The 15,173-nt window shown below is 45.3% G+C and overlaps 1 protein-coding gene across 2 annotated transcripts in view; it reads right to left on the bottom strand.

Moving 5' to 3' along the window:
- Positions 1-15,173, bottom strand: part of GNB4 (G protein subunit beta 4) — a 220,355-nt gene that overhangs the window by 111,127 nt on the left and 94,055 nt on the right. Inside the window, exon 2 of one of the 2 annotated variants that reach the window (XM_073578792.1) lies at positions 727-790. The exons of the other annotated variant lie outside the window; for it this stretch is intronic. The gene's annotated coding sequence lies outside the window, so the exon portion shown is untranslated. The remainder of the gene's footprint in view (positions 1-726; positions 791-15,173) is intronic. 2 annotated transcript variants of the gene reach the window in all.

Here is a 15,173-nt window from a genome sequence, read left to right as displayed (position 1 = left end):
ATACTTCTCACTGCTATAGTTAGGGCAGAGTACACCTGCACAGGAGCAAGACTGGTAGAGCTGGTGGATGACGTAGGACGCGTCATCCATATGAAGCTGGGCATTGCCATGAGGACGGTGATTAATGGAAGAGAGGAGGCGCCAAGCAAGACCAGAGACGCCCATCGGACCAGACAGCACTTTATGAGGGGATAATTAAATTTAAAGAAGTTGTCCACTACTAGGACAACTCCTTGTCATTCCACTCTCTTGGCCCCCATAAAATAATAAAGCTTATAGTGACCTCCAGCGTTGTTCCCGTCTCCCGGGGCTCCCGTGCTGTTGTTCTGACTTCAGCACCCATTCAGCGCTGGTGTCACTGTCCCCGCTCCTGTTGCATTGAGCATGAAGAGGAAGTCCGAGATCAGCTGCAGCACGGACTTCCCCTTCATGTTCAATTTCTCATAAGACGGGGACAGTGATGCCAGCGCTGTTTGGGCGCCGGCATCACGCGTCACAACACTGCATGCGAGCCCCTGGGAGAGCAAGTGCCTACACCATGGGAACGGTGCCAGCACAGGAGGTGAGTATAGGGTTTTTTATTTTATGGGGTCAAACATTTTGATCCAAGAAGTGGACAAACCCTTTAAAGGCAGGAAAAGCAAGGTTTATTTTGGATTTTTTGCTTTGTTTTTTCTAATTTTCTGGTCAGAAAATTTTACAGTATAGAGATGAACAAGCACATACCTTTGAAAAAGCCCACATACGTCTACATTTTCAGCATGCGTTTGACATATCCAGTAAATTGGTCCTTAAAAAAGACAAGGATGACCAGTTGCTTACAGTTGACAGTCAGTTAACTTAACATTTCTTTTAAAAGCAAGGTGATTTTTTTTTTTTACTTTTTCTTCCAGGGTGATCCAAAATATAGTATGCAAACTCTCCTAAACATACACCCCATAGGTTGGAAAATGTTGAACATTGATTTTTCCATTAAAAAAAAAGAAAATCTCAATGGCTTATTTTTTCCTCCCCATCCTCAAATTTCTGCATTATAGTCTTTTCTTTATACAGTAATGCCTTGGATGCCATTTTTTCCAAATATAGAAAGAAACTGTATGCAAGGACGTTGTGGGAATTGAGACCATCAATGACATAGCATAACCGTGCATTTTAAAGTAGGTCAACAGGAATCATCTGTTTTCGTGTGAAATATGGAGGATTTACCTGCTTAACATAGTGTATAAGAAAACATAGTATTTTATTTGAAATATATTTCATTTTATATAATATATATATATATATATATATATATATATATATATATATATATATATATATATATATATATACATACATATTTGTCTGTTTTCCAAGAGAATATGTATCCTACCATATGTGATGTGGCTGAACAATTTAAAAAATGGATCAGTCACAGGATGCGTTCTCTGCTACATTTAGCACTCCATTTTAACAACATCTTTCCAACAGCAGAGCTGCTCCTCTGTGTATTGTCATGGGCTACACCCATGCCTTCAAATTGACAGAGTAAAGTAACTGTTTCGTGTAATGTCAGCTATAAATATTCTGAAAACTATGCCTGTCCAAATTGAAGAGAACTATTAGAATCAAAAGCATGTTTCTATTTCCATATTTGTATTGCATAACCAGAAGAGATGTAAGCCATAGATACAGAAATGGCTTGGTGAAATTCAATAAGAATCTATTAATTTTAATTTATGATGTCTATAAATGATGATATCCTATAGTCAATGTCATAAAACTGGCTTTGACTCTGTGCACACTGAGCTCTACAATTTCCATGCATTATTAAAATCTTCAGGTATTGTGACAACACAGAATTTAATCTTAATTATCCAGACGTCTATTCTCAGTTTGTCAAGAACCATAGACTGTTGTCATATGAGTCACATACGTTGATTTTTTATATTTTTAAATTTACCGTATTTTTCGGACCATAAGACACACTTTTTTCCCAAAAAATTCTGGGGGAAAGTGGGGGGTGCGTCTTATGGTCGCAATGTACTAACCTCCGATCATGGCTGGAGGCTGGTGCGTGTGCCGCAGGGCTCTGTAGTGCGGTGGTGGCAGCTTGCTGTGCTCCGATGCAGGGGTAGTGGCTCTCTGTGCTCCGATGAAGGGGCGGCGGCTCCGCCAGCATTTCCTCCAAGCCCAGAGGCCTCCGCACATCGGTAGTGCGGTGGCCTCCGGGAACATGGACGCCGGGAAGATAGCCGCCGGTCTGAGGACGGCGCATGCGCAGGTTCAGATCTCGTCCTGAGATCTCGGAGGATGAGATCTCGTTGCCGAGATTTGAATCTCGTCCCCCGAGATCTCGGGACGAGATCTGAACCTGCGCATGCGCCGTCCCCGGACCGGCGGCCATCTTCCCGGCGTCCATGTTCCCGGAGGCCACCGCAACATGGCGGCGGCCAGCAAGGGATATGCGGGGGCCTCCGGGCTTGGAGGAAATGCCGGCGGAGCCGCAGCCCCTGCACCGGAGCACAGAGAGCCGCCACCCTCACCCCACAGAGCCACCTGCCCCAGCCCAGCTGCCCCAGCCCCAGCACAGCTTCTCCAGACCCAGCACAGCTGCCCCAGCCCCAGCACAGCCCAGCTGCCCCAGCCCAGCACAGCCTAGTTTCCCCAGCCCCAGCACAGCACAGCTGCCCCAGCACAGCCCAGCTGCCCCAGCACAGCTGCCCCAGCCCCAGCACAGCTGCCCCAGCCTGAGCCCAGCTGCCCCAGCACAGCTGCCCCAGCACAGCCCACCTGCCCCAGTACAGCCCAGCTGCTCCAGCACAACCAACCTGCCCCAGCACATCGCCGCCACTGTTGTGAGCTCATCTGTTCATTCACCTTTTGTGTCCGAGGATCTCCCTCTTCTGGTGAAGGAAGGTAGTGAGGCTGATTTGGATGAAAGAAAACAAACACCTGATCAGGTGGATTGTGATTGGGTAACAGGAACTTCAGACTGGATATAAGGCAGCCGACGCCCTTCTGAGTTGCTGGTGATTTCTCTGCTGGATTCTTGGAGAGCAAAAAGAGCAAAGAGGTTTACCTGTACAGGCCTCCAGTCAAATGCAGTGGACCCATATAATTAAGATGGCAACACAGGCGCATGAATACCGATATAAAACAACCGCTCGCAGCCTACCAGTATATGGAGGGGGCGGTTGCCTGGTATGTTAATGCACAGCAAAACACTTGTATGCGGCGCTGTTCACACTATGGCCATGCACAGCATCCAGGCCAGCCTAGTAGTGACACCCTTCTATTGGCTCAGGCGGGCTGGCCCAGCGCTATCAAAATGCATGCCATGTGAACAGACACCGCAGTTTACAAGACCAAATGGGCCCAACTGCACCCTGAATAAAAAGTGCAGAAAACACATTAAAAACGTGGAGATCTTTGACGCAGGTTACGGGCTCACGTATTTTCGCCAAAATATCAGCTAATACTCCACTGTTATGAATGAGTCACCGTAGGAGGCAAAAACAGAAATACTAGCTAAGTCCAGAAAACCAGAGAAGTTGGCAGCTATCGGATTACAGACCCCTGAACCTATCAACAACAACTAGCAGTAGCCGTGGGGGGTTCCTACGGTGCCCTAGACCACTCGATCACAGCCAGAGGACTACATAGCCTAAAGACAGAAAGGGAAATCTAAACTGCCCCAGAGCAGACCCCAAAGCAATAGGCAGCCCCCAACAAATAATGACGGTGAAGCAAGATGAAAAAACACTCACACAGATAGAAAGATAGGCTGAGCAAACGATGGGACCCAAGCTAACTACAAAGGACAGGATAGAAAAGCTGCTGTCTGTAATCTGACAAAACCCTATCAAAACAAGAGCCAACTGCTAATAGGGAAAAAGCCCTGAAGACGCTAGGCTTCAAAAAGACTATATCAGTACTCAGGTATTTTCTGAAGACAGAGCAAAAAGGAATTCAGCACACCCCAGCAGGGAATGGCAGAAATCCAGAAAAACAAGGAAAAACAAAAACAAAACACAAATGCAAAAAAAAGAGCAGAAAAGTTAGCTTTTGAGGAGCAGGATTCAGACTGGTCTCCTAGAATCCCTCAGAGAGATCACCAGCAAGGCAGAAGGGCGTCGGCTGCCTTATATCGAGTCAGCAATTCCCGTCACCCAGTCATCATAATCCTGCCCAGATGCTTGGTAATCAGCCTCTCTACCTTCCTTCACCAGAAGAGGGAGTTCATTAGACCTCAACGGTGAAGGGGAAAATGAACTCACAACAGTACCTCCCCCTTGAGGAGGGGTCACCGAACCCTCACCCACGCCACCAGGGCGATCAGGGTGAGCCCGATGAAAGGCACGCACCAATCTTATGGCATGAATATCAGAAGCAGAGACCCAGGAATTATCCTCCTGACCATAACCCTTCCACTTAACCAAATACTGGAGTCTCAGTCTAGCCAGACGGGAATCCAGTATCTTCTCTACCTCATATTCCATGTTACCTTCAACCAATACAGGGTCCGGAGGTGCCACCGCAGGAACTACTGGTTCAACAAACCTCTTCAACAAGGACTTATGAAACACATTATGGATTTTAAATGTGACAGGAAGAGCCAAACGAAAAGAGACCGGATTAATAATCTCCAAAATCTTGTAATGTCCAATAAATCTAGGCTTAAACCTAGGAGAAGCCACCTTCATAGCGATATTTTTTGATGATAACCAAACCATATCACCAACCTTAAACTGGGAACCAACGGTCCTATGTCGGTTGGAAAACCGCTGGGCCTTTTCCTGGGAGAGAGATAACTTATCCACCACTTGGTCCCAGATCTGGTGCATTCTCTCCACCACAGTGTCAACACCTAGGCAGGCAGAAGGCTCCACCTGCCCTGAAGAAAATCGAGGATGAAACCCAAAGTTACAAAAAAAAGGTGACATCAAAGTGGCAGAACTAGCTCTATTATTTAAAGCAAATTCGGCCAAGGGCAAAAGTGAAACCCAATCATCCTGATCAGCGGAAATAAAACATCTCAAATACGACTCCAAGGTCTGGTTTGTTCTCTCCGTCTGCCCATTGGTCTGAGGGTGAAAAGCAGAGAAGGACAACTGAATTCCCAGCTTGGAACAGAAAGTCCTCCAAAATCTAGACACAAACTGAACTCCTCTGTCAGATACAATGTTCTCAGGAATCCCGTGCAAGCGAACCACCTGTTGCAAAAACAGGGGCACCAACTCAGAGGAAGATGGCAACTTAGGGAGTGGTACAAGATGAACCATCTTAGAGAACCTATCACAAATCACCCAAATAACAGTTATTCTCTGAGAGACCGGCATATCAGAGATGAAATCCATTGAAATATGGGTCCATGGCCTCTTGGGGACCGGCAAAGGCATCAACAACCCACTAGAGCGAGAACAAGGTTTAGACCGGGAGCAAGTCCCACAGGACTGCACAAAATTCCTGACATCACGAGACAAGGCGGGCCACCAAAAAGACCGACTCACCAGATCTCTAGTACCAAAAATACCTGGATGACCAGCCAATGCAGAGCAATGAACTTCAGACATCACTCTCTTCTTCCACTGGACAGGAACATACAACTTCCCACTGGGACAACGCTCAGGTTTGTCCTCCTGGAACTCTTCCAGAGCACGTCTCAAATCGGGCGAGATGGCAGAAAGAACTACCCCTTCGCCTAAGATGGCAGCAGGCTTGGTCACCACAGGAGAATCAGCAAAGAAGCTCCTAGAGAGAGCGTCAGCCTTGACATTCTTAGTGCCAGGAAGAGAAGAGACCACAAAATCAAAACGTGTAAAAAACAAGGCCCACGTAGCCTGTCTAGGGTTCAAGCGTTTGGCCGACTCCAGGTAAATCAAATTCTTGTGGTCAGTGAGGACCACGACTTGATGTTTAGCTCCCTCCAACCAATGTCTCCACTCCTCAAATGCCCATTTCATGGCTAACAGTTCCCGATTCCCCACATCATAGTTACGTTCAGATGGAGAGAACTTTCGGGAAAAGAAAGCACAGGGATTCATTTTAGATGTTACAGGATCCTTTTGGGACAAAACAGCTCATGCACCAATCTCAGAAGCGTCCACCTCTACCTGGAACGGGAGTGAGACATCAGGTTGCTGCAAAATCGGGGCAGAAGTGAATCTTCGCTTCAGCTCCTGAAAGGAAGAAACAGCCTCCGGAGACCAAGTCAACACATCAGCACCCTTCTTAGTCAGATCAGTCAATGGCTTGGCAATACTAGAAAATTTTGCTATAAATTTCCGATAAAAATTAGCAAAACCCAAAAACTTCTGGAGGGCATTCAAAGAAGTGGGTTGAACCCAATCATAAATGGCCTGTACCTTGGCCAGGTCCATTTCAATAGTTGACAGAGACAAAATAAATCCCAAAAAAGAAATCCTCTGTAACCCAAAAAGGCATTTCGATCCTTTGACATACAGGGAATTCTCCCTCAAGATCCGGAACACAGTCCGAACATGTTCCATATGAGAATCCCATTCCTTGGAGAAGATCAAAATATCATCCAGATAGATAATCAAAAATGTATCCACAAAGTCTCGGAAAATATCGTTCATGAAGCACTGGAAGACAGAAGGGGCATTAGTGAGCCCAAAAGGCATCACCAGGTACTCAAAATGTCCCTCCGGAGTATTAAACGCCGTCTTCCATTCATCCCCATGCTTAATGCGGATAAGATTATACGCCCCCCTGAGGTCAAGCTTGGTAAACCAGCAAGCACCTTTAACTCTGGAGAATAGATCCGAAATCAGGGGTAACGGATACTTATATTTAATACTAATTTTGTTGAGGGCACGATAATCAATACAAGGCCTTAATGAACCATCCTTTTTGGCCACGAAAAAAAACCCAGCACCTAAGGGTGAAGAGGATGGTCTAATATGACCCTTCTCCAACGCCTCCTTAATATAGGATCGCATAGCCTCGTGCTCGGGTACAGATAAATTGAAGAGCCGACCCTTGGGGAATTTACACCCTGGGTTCAGTTCAATTGCACAGTCATAACTCCTATGAGGAGGCAAAGACGCAGACTCATTCTCACTAAATACATCATAAAAATCCGCCAAATAGTCAGGAACATCATGCGACTGAGGTGAGGTGGAAAAAATTGGAGCCTCACTAAGGGCACACCGACAACCCCAACTCACCACAGACACAGATTTCCAATCCAAAACTGGATTATGAATTTGCAACCAGGGAAACCCCAGAACAATGGTATCATGCAAATTATGCAACACCAAAAATCTGCAATTTTCTTGATGGTCTGGTGTGACCCGCATTACCACCTGGGTCCAAAACTGAGGTTTATTTTTCGCCAAAGGAGTAGCATCAATCCCCCTCAAAGGGATAGGCGTCTGCAGAGGTGTCATAGGAAATCCACAACGTTTAGTAAAATCCAAGTCCATTAGGTTCAGGGCTGCTCCCGAATCCACAAAAGCCTTGGCGGAAAATGTGGACAGGGAGCAGATCAGAGTAATTGCCAGAAGAAACTTAGGTTGAACACCACCCACAGAAAACGTGTGTGCAAAACGTTTCTCTCGTTTAGGACAGACAGAAATAATATGCGAGGCATCTCCACAAAAAAAAACACAGCTTATTACGCCTTCTAAACTCCTGACGTTGCGCCCTAGACAAAACTCTATCACATTGCATAGGTTCAGACATTTGTTCAACAGGTGGCAGCATTTCCCGTGTAATTTTACGTTCACGTAAACGCCGATCAACCTGAATGGCTAATGACATAGAATCATCAAGACCAGAGGGAACAGGAAATCTCACCATAGTATCTTTTACGGTTTCTGACAAACCCTTCCGAAAGAGAGCTGCCAAGGCACCATCATTCCAAGTTTTGAGGACTGCCCACTTTCGAAATTTTTGACAGTACAGTTCTGCAGAATCTTGACCCTGGCTCAATGCCAACAGGTTCTTTTCAGCTTGATCAATCGCATTAGGTTCATCATACAACAACCCCAAGGCCTGAAAAAATGCGTCCACATTAGTTAGAATAGGATCATCTGGTACTAAAGAAAATGCCCAATCCTGGGGATCGCAGTGCAGCAAGGAGATGACAATTTTAACCCGATGAGTTAGGCTTCAAGACAAGAAATAATTTACAATTATTCTTAAAATTCAAAAACTTAGACTGATCCCAAAAAAACACATCAGGAGTGGGGATTTTTGGTTCAGCAGCGTGTGAATGAGCAAGATAGGCGGAAATTCCTCGCACTTCAGCAGCAAGCTGCTCCACATGATCAGACAATTGCTTAAACTCCATCAGAAAAAAAAAAAAAAATAAATATTCCTCCTACGGAATTGCTGTAGGTGGTGTACAACCTAAGTTTCTTCTGGCAATTACTCTGATCTGCTCCCTGTCCACATTTTCTGCTAAAGTCTTTGTGGATTCAGGAGCGGCCTTGAACTTAATGGATTTGGATTTTGCTAAACGTTGTGGTTTCCCTATGACACCCCTGCAGACGCCTATTCCTTTGAGGGGTATTGATGCTACGACTTTGGTGAAGAATAAACCTCAGTTTTGGACCCAGGTGGTATTGCGGGTCGCCCCAGACCATCAAGAAAATTGCAGATTTTTGGTGTTGCATAATTTGCATGATACCATCGTGCTGGGGTTCCCCTGGTTGCAAATCCATAATCCAGTTTTGGATTGGAAATCTCTGTCTGTGGTGAGTTGGGGTTGTCGTTGTGCTCTTAGTAACACTCCTGTTTTCTCCACCTCTCCCCAGTCGCATGAGGTTCCTGACTATTTGGCTGATTTTTATGATGTGTTTAGTGAGAGTAAGTCTGCGTCTTTGCCTCCTCATAGGAGTTATGACTGTGCAATTGAGCTGAGTCCGGGGTGTAAATTTCCCAAGGGTCGACTTTTTAATTTATCTATACCCGAACATGAGGCTATGCGTTCTTATATTAAGGAGTCGTTGGAGAAGGGTCATATTAGACCATCCTCTTCACCCTTGGGTGCTGGGGGGTTTTTTTGTGGCCAAGAAGGATGGTTCATTAAGGCCCTGTATTGACTATCGCTCCCTTAACAAAATTACTGTTAAATATCAGTATCCGTTACCCCTGATTTCTGACCTATTTTCTAGAGTTGAAGGTGCTTGCTGGTTTACCAAGCTTGAACTCAGGGGGGGCGTATAATCTTATTCTCATTAAGCATGGGGATGAATGGAAGACAACGTTTAATACTCCGGAGGGACATTTTGAGTACCTGGTGATGCCTTTTGGGCTCACTAACGCCCCTTCTGTCTTCCAGTGCTTCATGAATGATATTTTCCGGGACTTTGTGGATAAGTTTCTGATCATCTATTTGGATGATATTTTGATCTTTTCCAGGGATTGAGACTCTCATGTGGAACATGTTCGGACTGTGTTCCGGATTTTGAGGGAAAACTCCCTGTATGTTAAGGGATCGAAATGTCTTTTTGGTGTACAAAGGATTTCATTTTTGGGATTTATTTGGTCTCCGTCAACTATTGAAATGGACCCGGCCAAGGTACAGGCCATTTATGATTGGGTGCAGCCCACTTCTTTGAAGGCTCTCCAGAAGTTTTGGGGTTTTGCTAATTTTTATCGGAAGTTTATAGCCAATTTTTCTGTTATTGCCAAACCATTGACTGATTTGACTAAGAAGGGCGCTGATTTGCTGAATTGGTCTCCAGAGGCTGTTTCTTCTTTTCAGGAGCTGAAGCGGAGGTTCACTTCTCCGGTTTTGCGACAACCCGATGTCTCACTTCCATTTCAGGTGGAGGTGGATGCTTCAGAGACTGGTGCAGGAGCTGTTTTGTCCCAAAAAGATCCTGTAACATCTAAAATGAACCCCTGTGCCTTCTTTTCCCGAAAGTTCTCTCCTTCGGAACGCAACTATGATGTGGGGAATCGAGAACTGTTGGCCATGAAATGGGCATTTGAGGAGTGGAGACATTGGTTGGAGGGAGCTAGACATCAGGTTGTGGTCCTCACTGACCACAAGAATTTGATCTACCTTGAGTCGGCTAAATGCTTGAATCCGAGACAGGCCAGGTGGGCCTTGTTTTTCACAGGTTTTGATTTTGTGGTCTCCTTTCTTCCGGGCACTAAGAACGTTAAGGCTGATGCCCTCTCTAGGAGTTTTTTGGCTGATTCTCCTATTGTGACCAAGCCTGCTACCATCTTAGGTGAGGGGCTGGTTCTTTCTGCCATCTCGCCTGATTTGAGACGTGCTCTGGAGAAGTTTCAGGAGAATAAGCCTGAGCGTTGTCCCAGTGGTAGGTTGTATGTTCCTGACCAGTGGAGGAGGAAAGTGATGTCTGAGGTTCATTGCTCCGCATTGGCTGGTCATCCAGGTATTTTTGGTACTAGAGATTTGGTGAGTCGGTCTTTTTGGTGGCCTGCCTTGTCTCGTGATGTCAGAAATTTTGTGCAGTCCTGTGGGACTTGCTCCCGATCTAAGCCTTGTTCTCGTTCTAGTGGGTTGTTGATGCCTTTGCCGATGCCCAGGAGGCCATGGACCCATATTTCAATGGATTTTATTTCTGATCTGCCTGTCTCTCAGAGGATGACTTATCTGGTTGATTTGTGATAGATTCTCTAAGATGGTCCATCTTGTACCACTCCCTAAGTTGCCATCTTCCTCAGAGTTGGTGCCCTTGTTTTTGCAACAGGTGGTTCGCTTGCACGGGATTCCTGAGAACATTGTATCGGACAGAGGAGTTCAGTTTGTCTCTAGATTCTGGAGGACCTATTGTTCCAAGTTGGGAATTCAGTTGTCCTTCTCCTCTGCATTTCACCCTCAGACCAATGGGCAGACGGAGAGAACAAACCAGACTTTGGAGGCTTATTTGAGATGTTTTATATCTGCTGATCAGGATGATTGGGTCTCATTTTTACCCTTGGTCGAATTTGCTTTAAATAATAGAGCTAGTTCTGCCACTTTGATGTCACCCTTTTTCTGTAACTTTGGGTTTCATCCTCGATTTTCTTCAGGGCAGGTGGAGTCTTCTGCCTGTCCAGGGGTTGACACTGTGGTGGAAAGAATGCAGCAGATTTGGGACCAAGTGGTGGATAAGTTGTCTCTTTCCCAGGAAAAGGCCCAGCGGTTTTCTAACCGGCATAGGACCATTGGTCCCCGGTTTAAGGTGGGTGATATAGTCTGGTTGTGATCAAAGAATATCTCTATGAAAGTGGCTTCTCCAAAGTTTAAACCTAGATTTATTGGCCCTTACAAGATTTTGGAGATTATTAATCCGGTCTCTTTTCGGTTGGCTCTTCCTGTCACATTTAAGATTCATAATGTGTTTCATAAATCCTTGTTGAAGAGGTTTGTTGAACCATTGGTTCCTATGGCGGCACCTCCTGACCCTGTGTTGGCTGAAGGTAACATGGAACATGAGGTAGAGAAGATACTGGATTCCCGTCTGGCTAGACGGAGACTCCAGTATTTGGTTAAGTGGAAGAGTTATGGTCAGGAGTATAATTCCTGGGTCTCTGCCTCTGATATTCATGCCGAAAGATTGGTGCGTGCTTTTCATCGGGCTCATCCTGATCAGCCTGGTGGCTTGGATGAGGGTTCGGTGACCCCTCCTCAAGGGGGAGGTACTGTTGTGAGCTCATCTGTTCATTCACCTTTTGTGTTCGAGGATCTCCCTCTTCTGGTGAAGGAAGGTAGTGAGGCTGATTTGGATGAAAGAAACCAAACACCTGATCAGGTGGATTGTGATCGGGTAACAGGAACTTCAGACTGGATATAAGGCAGCCGACGCCCTTCTGAGTTGCGGGTGATTTCTCTGCTGGATTCTTGGAGACCAGTCTGATTCCTGCTTCCCAAAAATAAGTTTTTGCTCTGCTATTAAACTTCTTAGTTTTGGTTTTGTTTACCTTGTTTTTTTGAGTTCAGCCATCCCCGGCCGGGGGTGTGCTGGATTCTTATTCCTTGATCAGTGTTCTCTTTTGCTCTGCTTTCAGAATATTCTGAGTGCTGATATAGGGTTTGAAGTCTAGTGACTTCAGGGTCCTTTTTGCTTATCAGTTGTGTTGGTAATATTTTTAGCAGGGTTTTCTCGGATTGCAGACAGCAGCTTTTCTGTCCTGTCCTTTTTAGTTTGCTTGGGCCCCATCATTTGCTCAACCTATCTTTCTATCTGCGTTAGTGTTTTCATCTTGCTTCACCGTCATTATATGTTGGGGGCTGCCTATTGCTTTGGGGTCTGCTCTGGGGCAGTAATTTTTTCTCTTTTCTCTCTTTAGGCTTATTAAGATCTCCGGCTGTAACGAGGTGTCTAGGATCACCATAGGAACACTCCACGGCTACTGCTAGTTGTGTGATAGAATTAGGGGTCTGCAATCCACTAGTTTCCAACCTCTCTGATTTTCTGGGCTGAGCTTGTGTTTTGTTTTTTCCTCCTCGGTGACTCAATCATAACACGCCACCGCACGAGCCTGGACCACTGAATGACCCCTGTGACCACTCCTCCACCTGTGCCAGATCCCTTCCCAGGTAAGCTGAATTCGGACTGTAAGATGGACCCCCATTTGACACATTATTATTTTTTTCCCTATTTTCCTTCTGAAAATTGGGGTGCGTCTTATGGTCCGGTGCGTCTTATAGTCTGAAAGATACGGTAAATATTTTTAATTTTTTTAAATAAGCGGTTTGCTTCTTATATCAGCTCCTACAGACTATTGTCTGCTATCTTTGCAAGACAGAGATGCAGGTTTATTGAACAATTGATGTTTGATAATATGTTGATTTATCATTGTGTGGGACCCTGTGGCTTGTTAACTTGCAAAAACTACGCAAATTGATTAAATACTCAAACAATGAGAGTTAATCTCATCACACCTTCCTCTTGACTTTTGATGGATATCTTAAAGGACAACAGTAGTGAACTATATAAATGGGATATGCCTCTGTAAATGAAAAAACAGAGATTCTTTACAAAACCACAGCCAGGAACACTCTACAGGACAGCAGCCAGGACATCATGACTCCATCACAAGGGACACAGATTTGACATTCTACAGGATGCCAGCTTAGGGACCATGGTTGAAAGAATACAAATCTGCTCCATTGACCATCACTAAACTCATGGATATTTGGAGGTGCTGTCCATTCTCTTTTTCAGCATATTGCATGATTTGTCCTTTTTTTTCTTTGGATGTGTACTACTCCCATTTGGCACAGGTGACTTTAATTAGCAGGAGACTGCAAAGAAAAGGGTATAGCACATTTCTGCTCCCACTGGAGAGCTTGAGGAAGGTGAGTTTCAATGCTCCTTTCATTTGGTGTGGGTGCTGTATGACGGCCATTGTTGCTGTGGTTTTGTGCTGGTGGGGTGGCGCGGTCTGGAGTCATGGGGACTCAGTCTTGCAGCATGGGCGCTGTGAGGCACCAGGCTGTCCACCCTGTCGATGCATTGTCGTTGCAGCAGTAGTCGGCGCATGGCTCTGCTCCGCTAGGGCGATAGGGACCCGCTAAGAGGTTTGCTGTGACGTGGCAGTGGGCTTTTCATACAGTCTGATCAGAATGTTAAACTAAGAAACTCATGTTCAGTTATATATTTTTTTGTCTAGCGGCATTAGATCAATGTATGATTTTTGGAGGTGCTGTCCACTGTTTTTTTCAGAACTCATGGATATGTTTGGGGAAGCCAGGATTTGGACCCACCGGTCACCTGGCCCCATGGATACGTTTCAGATAGTCGGGATTTGGACACACTGGTCATCTGAGCCTCATGGATACATTTGGGAAAGCCAGGATTTAGACCCGCTGGTCACCTGGCTTCATGGAGATGTTTGGAGAAGCCAGGTTGTGACCCTCCGGTCACCTGGTCTTGTACCTCAATGGACTGTCAGCTTCCTAACCTTGTTATTACCTCCTCTCTGTGATTGCTACAGGTGGGGGTAGTCAGCCCTATAAGCTCTGATGTCGCAGCTGCTCTAATCCCGGTGATTCAGCAGAAGGGTGAGACTCTGTAATTTGCACCATCTTGAATATTTTGCTGGGCCTGTTCTATGTGTTATTGTCTGTTTTGGGGTTCAATAAAGTATTGCCTCACTGTTTTACCGTCACCGAGTGTTGTCTGAGTAGTATTAAGCTAACGGTAAAAGGAGAGCGGTCATTCAGTGGCATGAGCCCTGGTCCATGGGGTCTAGAGTCAGTGGACTACAGCACCCGCTGACCCCCATGTCTCAACAGGTATGTATGTAAAAGGCATACATAGGCCTCCACTTAGCTGATGGAGGCCAAAAGAGTGTCCTCCAAAAGGGTAGTATGTATCAAGTGCAAAGGAAAGTACAGCCATTGCAAAAATATGTGTAACCGGAAAGATGATCCTGCCCATCATTAGAAGAATAATATAGGTACATGTGAATAATAAAATACTGAATGTCTGTGAGGCTGCCAGATAAAGTGGACATCTCCCAGACGAGTTAACAATTCTACTGAAAAACCTATATACAAAAATTATATAGCCAGAAGTATAATTAAATATGAATATTGATGAAATTAAATAAAATTAAGTGAAAAAGAAAAAATAATAAATGAGCAAGCTAGGGTGACAAAGTCAGCAGTGGCAGATGTACAACTGATTTTACACAGGGTTACATAACAGGTAAGTATACACATATTGGGTCAAAGTATCCCATGTGACACCTAAAGCCTGATATGGAAGTGTCCTAAAAAAGATCTAAGTAAAGACTAATATATGTGGTAATGATGGACAAAAGAATACCTGTGGTCATTTCCTGCTGGTCTGGCACCAGATTCCAACACGTGTTTCAGCACTTGGCATTCGTTAGCAATTTCACTGGTTGCACGCCAAATCCTACTAAAATCTCTTTTAACACGGTACTTCTAGAGGGTTTCTCCTACGAAAGCAGTGTGTCTTTGAGGCATCTAAGGTGTATGGCAGACACAATTCGATTATCACTGCCCTTGTCCAGCATTCATTTCCATCCTCTGTGGCAGCCAGTATTCACTACTGTACTTGCCATCCTTGTGCTCACTAGGCCTCATGACATCACTAGTAGGCCTCATGACATCACTAGGCCTCACGTGATGTCATGATGTGTGCTGCAACACATGGTCATAATGTCACTTCTGTGGATGCCGTTTGCAGAAGTGAAGACCAGCTGCCATAGAGGACTAGATGGATTGC

This window comes from Dendrobates tinctorius, unplaced genomic scaffold (assembly GCF_039654945.1).
Source record: "Dendrobates tinctorius isolate UK_male_01 unplaced genomic scaffold, ASM3965494v1 ptg000060l, whole genome shotgun sequence".
Lineage (NCBI taxonomy): Eukaryota > Metazoa > Chordata > Amphibia > Anura > Dendrobatidae > Dendrobates > Dendrobates tinctorius.
This window is presented reverse-complemented; position numbering and strand designations above follow the sequence as displayed.